The sequence below is a fragment of the Uloborus diversus genome, chromosome 2 (genome assembly GCF_026930045.1).
Source record: "Uloborus diversus isolate 005 chromosome 2, Udiv.v.3.1, whole genome shotgun sequence".
Taxonomy (NCBI): Eukaryota; Metazoa; Arthropoda; class Arachnida; order Araneae; family Uloboridae; genus Uloborus; species Uloborus diversus.
This window is the reverse complement of record NC_072732.1, coordinates 7,071,806-7,080,800: the sequence shown is the minus strand read 5'-3', so window position 1 is coordinate 7,080,800 and position 8,995 is coordinate 7,071,806. Positions and strand designations below refer to the sequence as shown.

The 8,995-nt window shown below is 35.9% G+C and overlaps 1 long non-coding RNA gene across 1 annotated transcript; it reads left to right on the top strand.

Annotated features, from left to right (window-relative positions):
- The first annotated feature begins 242 nt into the window (after positions 1-242).
- LOC129216858 (uncharacterized) lies at positions 243-7,313 on the top strand. The gene is made up of 3 exons (XR_008580184.1): positions 243-273; positions 3,941-3,970; positions 7,216-7,313. It is a non-coding gene; the product is annotated as an uncharacterized LOC129216858 (long non-coding RNA).
- The last annotated feature ends 1,682 nt before the right edge of the window (positions 7,314-8,995 follow it).

Below are 8,995 nucleotides of genomic sequence, written 5' to 3'. Positions count from 1 at the left end.
AAAACGATTTTGTGATTTACTTTAGTCTGGCTCTGAGATATGAAAATATTTATCATGTCGAAAAAATTAATAAATAAATCAGAGGATCGTAAAAAGTGCTAGTACATTCTTCCTTTCTGCATATGTATAACTTGTTGTAGAATTGTTTTATCAGATTTCATATTAATTTGTTATTGGCATAAATGAGTCTAATAAAGACAGTTCACACTGCCAGAATTTTCATTTTCACTTGTTTTCTTACAGATACAGACGAAACTGGAAATGGTACAATGGGTAAGTAATTACATTAAACAGAAAGATAATTGAAATAAGAAATAACAACTCCGAAAAAGGACAAATTGCAAATGAATGCATGCACGTATTTCGGCGTTACAAGGAACGCCTCCTTCAACGAAAAACAAATGAGTTTATGGATGAAAACTTCTTTTGCATTGAAAAAGGCGCTCCATGTCACGCCGAAACACGTTCATGTATTAATCTGCAATGGGGTCGTTTCCGAAATTTTAAATGTTTTTTTTTCTGAAAGAACGTGTTTAAAAACATAGGATCTGACCATTTTTTTAAAATAATTTGACTTCGTTTAATATTTTTAAAAAACTAATTTAACTGGCGCGATTTCATTGTTTACGCTTCTGCCGATGACATCACAAACGATGAAATGCCATTCTGCGTTGCCATTCACAGAACACAATGTTTAATTCGCATCTTTTTTCACGTGTGTTGGCAACGATAGAGTTGATAGCAAGCGTAGAGTGCAATATTTAATGCGGTTCTTGATTCTCATAACGTGGAAACACGGTAGACAAATGCGGCAAAGAATATCATTTGTGACGTCATAAAGACCACGCCTCATTTTCAAAAGCGGACATTAAAATAAAAATAAATAAATTAAAAATGAAGCGTTGGGGAAAAAAGTTTTTTCTCGCTCCATGTTACTTTTTTTTTTTTGCTTATCCCATCAATTTCAACGACTAAAAGTAGTACTTTTGACTAAAGGAAACAACCCCATTGCGTTTTTCTTATTTTCCTTTTTGGCACAAAGGTATTTATTTATCGAAAGGTATTTTAATTGCATATGAAGCAGCTTCACATTCAGCTATGTTGCAGGTTGTATTAATTGACAGATTTAAATGTAACAAAATGAAAAAAGATCCTCAGGACAAAAAGCAACTCAAAAGTACATTTAATGGAAAGGTCAAACATCAAACTATTTATTACATACACTGTCTGTATTTGAGTGCCTATGTTCAGGATGACTTTGACCTAATACTGCCAAACGAAAGGGGATGTAAGAAAATCCCAAGTTTAGTATTGAACCACCCATTATCCTGCCCGGCTCGTACCCGTAACCGAGTGATGGTAGAAGAAAGAAAAATGAGCCCCAAAACAAATTTCTGAGATTAAGACCGATTTCTGAAATTCCGGAAAATCTACACATAAAATACAGTAGACAAAATCCTATATAAAATGACTTTTTTTTATCGAGATAATTACATTTTTCAGCGAGCTACTTGAATTGGCGCTAAAATCTGTAACCGACATTTCAACAACAATCATGTGAGCTACAACTGGTTAAATCAACCAAAAATCTGGTCCTCCCCACTAGCTTTGAAATGATGTCGCAAAAAATCATATTGAGATTCAAATTCGGCAGAAATGAATCCTTTTGCTGAAAGATTAAAATCGGCGGGTTTTTTTTTTTTTTTTTTTTTGTCAAAAAAAGGGGGGGGGGACTAGTAAACGGTATCACAGCTCTTTAAGTACAAAATTCCTCTGCATTTTACTGCCCCATCTTTTTCATTTTTTGAACAAAACACAATTTTTGTGCATAATTATGATGTTTGAGAGAACCCGAACAACCAGAAGTCACAATTGCAACAGCTGGTGACAGAGCTGGACCGGCAAAGGCTACTCGTGGGGAGCCGACTCGTCCGACATTTTGGTTCCAAAAATTGTCGTGTCGCGAAATCAGAATTTGTACCAAAACCTCGTTGCAAAAAACTGGTAACCAAGCAATAGATGTGTTGCCTGATGGTTGTTTGAATATTTAATTCCGTAAGTGATTTAATAAGATTTAAATAATATCAATTAAAAACAAATAAAGTGTGAAAAGGAGATTCATTACAGTAAACATTATCAAATACATTTTTGTTGAATTTATCATTTTAGATTTACCTTAAGGGACAAGACTTTTACTCAACTAATCATCATTTTTTTTACGACATAGAAACCAGCAAATATTACAACTTAATTATAAATACTAGAAACAGGGTTGGTTCCAATGTCGTCTTGGAACCAAAATGTCGGATAGGTCGGCTTGTCCCTTTTAAGGTACTGTAAACTGACTTAAATCACAACCTTTGCTCGTTTTGCAATGTGAACAATTGCTGCTTCACACGGCGCGGCGGTAGTAAAACAGTCAGTTGATCTTAAAAATCTCATCATGGCATTGCTCTCGTTCTGAAGAAAAAGAAGCTTTAGACGATTAATGCGCGTAACTTCTTGTTCAGAAGCATGTTCCATGCAGACGACTTTTTTCCTTGAACTATAGGTATTGATGTGTGTGCCCTTCCCCCCACTCAAGTTCAATTGCGGAAATTCCCTCCCCCTTCCCCCAAATTTTCTCAACACTCTTTCCCTTTTTACTTCCTTTTACAAAAAAGGAAGTATTGTATTCGCGAAAAAAATTTCTCTCAAAAATCGGCCTTAATTTCCATTTTGCTCAATCTTCAAAGAATGTTGAGTTTTTTTTTTTTTTTTTTTTTGACTCGGCCACACGTGGCGTCTAAGAACGTATAGATGCGCGAAATATCCATTTTGACCATCCCCGAGGTAATTACAACGAGTTTTCTCGTGATGTCTGTATGTACGTATGTGCGTATGTATGTCGCGTAACTCAGGAACGGTATGTCCTAGAAAGTTGAAATTTGGTACGTAGGTTCCTAGTGGGGTCTAGTTGTGCACCTCCCTTTTTGGTTGCATTCGAATGTTCCAAAGGGGATCTACACCATTTTGGGGGGAAATCATTGGTAATTTCAAATGAAAACTCAAGTGTGTTATATCGCCAAGTGTTTGCCAAATTATATCGCCAAGCTTTTGGTCGCCAAGTTTTGTCGCCAACTTGGCGACAAGTTTTTTATTTTTAACTTTTTTTTTTCATTTTATTCATTTTTAATTATTATTTTTTTTTAATTTTTTAGCTCTTTTTTTATTTAATTTCCTTTTTAAAAACATTTTTTACTCATTCATTTAATATTACTATTATTAATATTATTATTTTATTAGAAAAGTTCTGTGCTACGCCAATGACAGACACGCACACAAACTAAATGAATACATGAAATGAAATATAAACAGAATAAATCGAAATAAAATAAATAATTTAAATTAAAATTAAATACATAAATTTAAAAATCCCCCCCCCCCCATTTTGATGGCACAACTTGCGCCATAATCCCCCACTCCCTATGGGCACACTTGGGTATTGAGCTCATAGAGAAATAACATTAGATACTCAACGTACACCATGTTTTTTTTTTTTTTTTCTCTTCCCTACTGAAACGTGGGAGAGAAAGCGTGCACGAGGCAGATTGCACACTTTTAGCCGATAGTTGATTGTCAAGGTTTGCGCATAGAGCACATATAAATAGATTAATATTATTTTACTCTTAAGTTTCATTTTTACGTCGTTGAAGCGCCACCTGCAGTCGGAACTTCAAATTATATTTGTTTCCTAAAACCTCGTCCACATCCATGATCTAAGGAACACTATTCGAAGTTTCCTTCAGATCTGTCCAATACAACCGGAGCCTCTACGCACTGTCAGTTTCATTTTAAAAATCCTGTATAATTTAAAAGTGCTTTATCTGATTTTATAAGTTTTTTGTATGCAAAATATTTATAAAGAATGACTTTTCACTTTAATAAAAATTTCTTGCAGATACAGAAGAAATCGGAAATAGTTCAGCCGGTAAGTATTTATATTAAAGAAAGAGAAGATTCTTTGTCCTTATTAAAGTAATGTTGAGGTGTAAAATATACAGGGTGTCCCGTTTCGGACTGCAAGATCTTTATTTTCGCAACCGTTATTCTTAGATGCATACTCCCAATTGCAAAAATGTTCAAAATCAGATGCAGAGGTAAGACTTTGAAAGTTTGAATCAAAAATAAAATGAGTCAAAAAATAAAAAATTTAACTTTTTATACGGGCCCTAGGTCTCCTAACTAATATTTGGAGAAATAATCTCCATTGAAAACTGTTACTGACACAGAAAACTTGACATTTGTGCGACCAAAATTCAAAGTTTTAAGGGACCATACAGAAGGGGAGATTGGAACTTATCGCCCTTTCAGAAGAATAACAGGTCGTCAAAGTAAGAAAAACATGGTATTTATATTTTTCATTGCTATTCAAAAACAAATGCAAATGTTATGCCGTGATACGCAAAAACACACTGCAAAACCTCGAACAATTTGAAAAACCGCACTCTATGTACACATAATTTTAAACACTTGTTGACCTCTCTATATTTCCCCCCCAAAAGGTGTTATTGATGTTGAGTAAAAAGTGGAGTAAGTCTCAAAACGCTGCGTTTCATTTCTCGGTAATATTGGTCGTACTAATTTCAAACTTTTTGCGTTGGAATAATTTTTTCAATGGAGATAATGTCCCTAAATATAAGTTAGGGGACCTCACACCCGATGGTCCCGTGTTCCTATCACAGTAGTGACTTGCTCAAATAAGTTAGGGGACCTGGGGTCCGTATAAAAAGTTAAATTTTGTATTTTTTGGCTTATTTTTATTTTCATTTCAAACTTTCACTATCTCAACCCTGCATCTGATTTTGAACATTTTTGCAATTCGAAGTATACATCTAAGACTATTGGTTGCGAAAATAAAGGTCTTGCAGTTTAAAAAGAAACACCCTGTATATATTGTCCTTTTTAGTTTATAGAAACTTTCAGACGAATTAATCATTATTATTATAAATTATTATCAAGTATAAATATCCCAAAAAAAAAAAAATGTTTCTTTAATATCTCCAACTGAACTATTTAAGGATTGGCGGTTTACTAAATTCGGGGGGTTGGAGCTGGACTGATATTGGGATCATTTTTTCGGGAGTCGGAAACCGAAGACTTTAAAATTCCAAGATTCAGAGTCGAACATTTTCCCTATGAGACTCCCATTGACCGACAGACAGACATTTTCCCCATCTCAAAACCCTAAATTCAAATTTTTTATTTTTCGATAGTTATTTAAATATTTCATTTATTTTTGACTTTTTTAGCGGTATTTTTAAGATGTAGTGAGCCCTCTCTCGCGCTTTTTTCTTTCTTTTACTTTTGCGTGAAAACAGGCTAAAAAAGCGTAAAGTACGGTAAACAAACCAGTAGTGGCCACTTTAGGGTTTAAAACGCACCACCCACAGTGAAGTATATTTTTAAACTTTGTGGCTGCAATATTAATTCTCCCTCTTGAAACTCAGTGTGCATTTTATAGCCCAACGCTTTCTAAATCTTCCCAATTTCTAAAATTGCCAGAATGTCAATTTGTTCAGTTTATACCAATTTTTTTCCAAATCTCAAATTTGATCAAATAATGGCTACTCCAAAATCTGAAAATTTTAGTAGTGACCGACAGTTTCTCATCCGTAGAATTTACACTACTTACATTAATTTCAAAAAACTGATAAATTTGATTCAATATAATAGTTACAATAAGGAGCAACGAAAAATCGCACTATTATTGTTCATATTCTTTCTTCAAAATATATAAGTAAACTTGAAGTGACCACTATTGAAGCACTGTCCATTACTGGTGGGTGCGCTTTTGGTATAAGCCCACCCACATCTATATTTTGGTAAAAAATTGGTATAAACTGAACAAATTGACATTCTGGCAATTTTAGAAATTGGGAAGATTTAGAAAGCGTTGGGCTATAAAATGCACACTGAGTTTCAAGAGGGAGAATTAATATTGCAGCCACAAAGTTTAACCTTATTTGTTAAAATTTTCGAAAAGCACCTGTAATACATGCTTCCAAACGACAACGCTCTGATCGGTGCCATGACGAGCCATTCCGGCAAGTTTTCGTCGGTCACTGCTTTGTCATTGCGACGTTTGTATTAGACTTACAGGTCGCAACTGTCAAGCGCGACAACAGTTTGAAATCTTTCTCAAAATCTAAAATGATGTATTATATCATGTCATTAATGTTTGACCTGTTTTACATCCGCCAGTACCTGGCTTCGAGTTCATTTAATGCGCAAGTATTACGTTTGAGAACATACGGTAACGGCAACCGTAAAAGACAGTCATAAGTTTGAATTTAAAGAATAAGAATTTTAGGCGGGTAAAACGCATGTTGCTGCGACCCATGAATACGGTGCAACCGTGTAGTGTTGTCAGAGTGAATTTTGTGAGCCACTTGGTATTTATAAGGCAGTGGTGGAGAGTTATGAACAGCCACCACGAGGTCTGCCGGTGTTTCATGTTCATTTGAATTCAATAAGGTTTTAGGTCTAAAAATAAAGAACTTTTCCACATTTTGAAGAGAAAAAGGGATTTTTTTTTTTTTCGATTACTCCTCCTTTCTTCATCCTATTTGTTGCTGGGTATCATCAGATACTTCGGTGTCTGTTACTGGGGGGTCGCACCTTTTTTCGAAATGGAGCAAATGAAAATAAAATTGAGGCAGTGAGAAGCAAAGAGATGCAAGTGGACTATATTTTAAGTTTCGAGTAATACGCGTTTAAAAATCAGACCCTAGGTAGGCTTTCATTGAAATTTTTTCTAAATCATGCTGTACAGCAGCACCTACCAGGACTATTAGTACCATACTCTTGCCCCAAGACAGAAGAGAGGTTCACCTACCATTTGTACTGGTTATCTCGAAAATTGTAATATTGCCACTTGCATCCCTTTTCTTCTCACTGCCTCAATTAATTCATTCAGAGGACCCAGAAGCAGCCAAACGTTGGGTGAGAAGTAGTTGCATGAGAGAAAAAGTTTTAAAAGTCTAAATACGTTAAAATTCTCGGAAAATTGAGTTAACCTTAAAGCGATGTCTTAAGCATGTCTGTTAAAGGTGCCGTTACCCTATGTTCTAGTTTGAATCATGCTTTTTAAGTCCCCTCTACCAGTACCTTTACATTTTTGACGTGAAATTTAGGACCACTCTGTATATTCGGTGTGCACATATTTCGTTCCAGATAAAAGATTGAGGGATGAAAGAATTGCTATAGTTGTCCTTACCATCGGAGGTGTTATTCTGACCGTTTGCGTCATTCAAAGAATTTTTAAAGGAAAGGTAAGTGGTTTCATAAATTTGGAAATCGTAAACCATTTTTTTGATGATCTTTTGCTGCAAATGTACATTTATCACGGATAAACCGCAATTATCGCGGATAAAAACGCCCCTTAAATACTCAATTGTTAACTTTCGGTATTTGCGGTATCAAGCGATTAAAATCCCGTAACTCTTTCGTATCATCTTGACTCCGGTCGTATTTCACTTCCACCAAAATATTCCCCATATATACCCTTAATTTCTCCACTACATTATCTGAAGCCCCAAATATAACTTCCTCCGGCAGTTGAAATTCGCAAAAAGCTCAGACATTTTTCGCCAAAAGCTCGGTATCAGACTTTTTTGCAGCACAAATGAAATGCTTTTCTTCTCAATGGAATGAGGTTAATTATTCCTACAGCACATTTAGGTAATATTCAGCAAGTTACCGCCCTATAGCCAGGGCTAAGGCAGAAATACACCTCCAGCTCAGTCAATTCCAACAGGGGACTGCAGTTTCGTGCTTATTAGCACTCATCAGTCCGGCAGAGCACTGACTGAGCTGGAGGTGGAAAACCTCTTAAGGAAGCCAAGAGTACCAAACAAACTGGTAGCTAATACAGAATTAGCACTGATCAGACGAGTGACCGAAGCAATGGTTCGGTTCAACTCGAAGATTGAAGGCAAGGCAGGTATATTCAACAAGTTACCGCCCTATAGCCAGGGCTAAGGCAGAAATACATGAAATACACCGCCAGCTCAGACAATTCCTGCCGAGGACTGCAGTTTCGTGCTTAATATACCTGCCTTGCCTTCAATCTTCGAGTTGAACCGAAACCATTGTTTCGGTCACTCGTCTGGTCAGTGCTAATTCTGTATTAGCTACCAGTTTGTTTGGCACTCATAGCTTCCTTAAGAGGTTTTCCACCTCCAGCTCAATCGCTTCCTAAGCTGGGCTGATGAGTGCTAATAAGCACGAAACTGCAGTGCTCTGCTGGAATTGACTGAGCTGGCGGTGTATTCCATGTACATTTAGGTAATGTTTAACAGTGTATATCTCCGTTTAAAAGATCTCCATAGCAAACAAGCCCAAGAGCATCTGTATTTCTTCGCAGTCCGTTGGTTCCGATGTTTAATCCTATGAAAGGCACTGAGTTTTGTTAAACGCATGGTTACGCAGAATAACTATAAAAAAAACCTGTAAAACCATACCGGTATGGTACGATTCTGAAGTCAAGCTGGAATGCTTTGCCTTAAGCAATAATGAAACTTTGCTGCTTGTTTACTGTTCAGGAAAAAAAAAAACGAACTGATGTGTGCATCACATGACTTCCTTTTACTCCAATTCAATGTCATTTTCTCATTATTGGCAGTTTTAATATGATTAAATAGTTTACTCTCTAAATATCACCAACAGTGGCCAAATTGAAACCAGATTTAAAAAAAAATAAATAAATACATTTTTTCTTTTAAATCGCCAAATTTGTAGCCGAGTTGGCGACCAAAAGATTGGCGATATATCGCTAAGTGTCGAATTATAACATCACTTGAGTTTGCATCGAAATTAAAACAATGATTTCCCCCCAAAAAGAGGCAAAAGTTCCCTTTAGAAACTCGATTACAACCAAAAGGGGAGGTGCACAACTAGAACCCACTAGGAGTCTACGTACCAAATATCAACTTTCTAGGACATACCGTTCTTG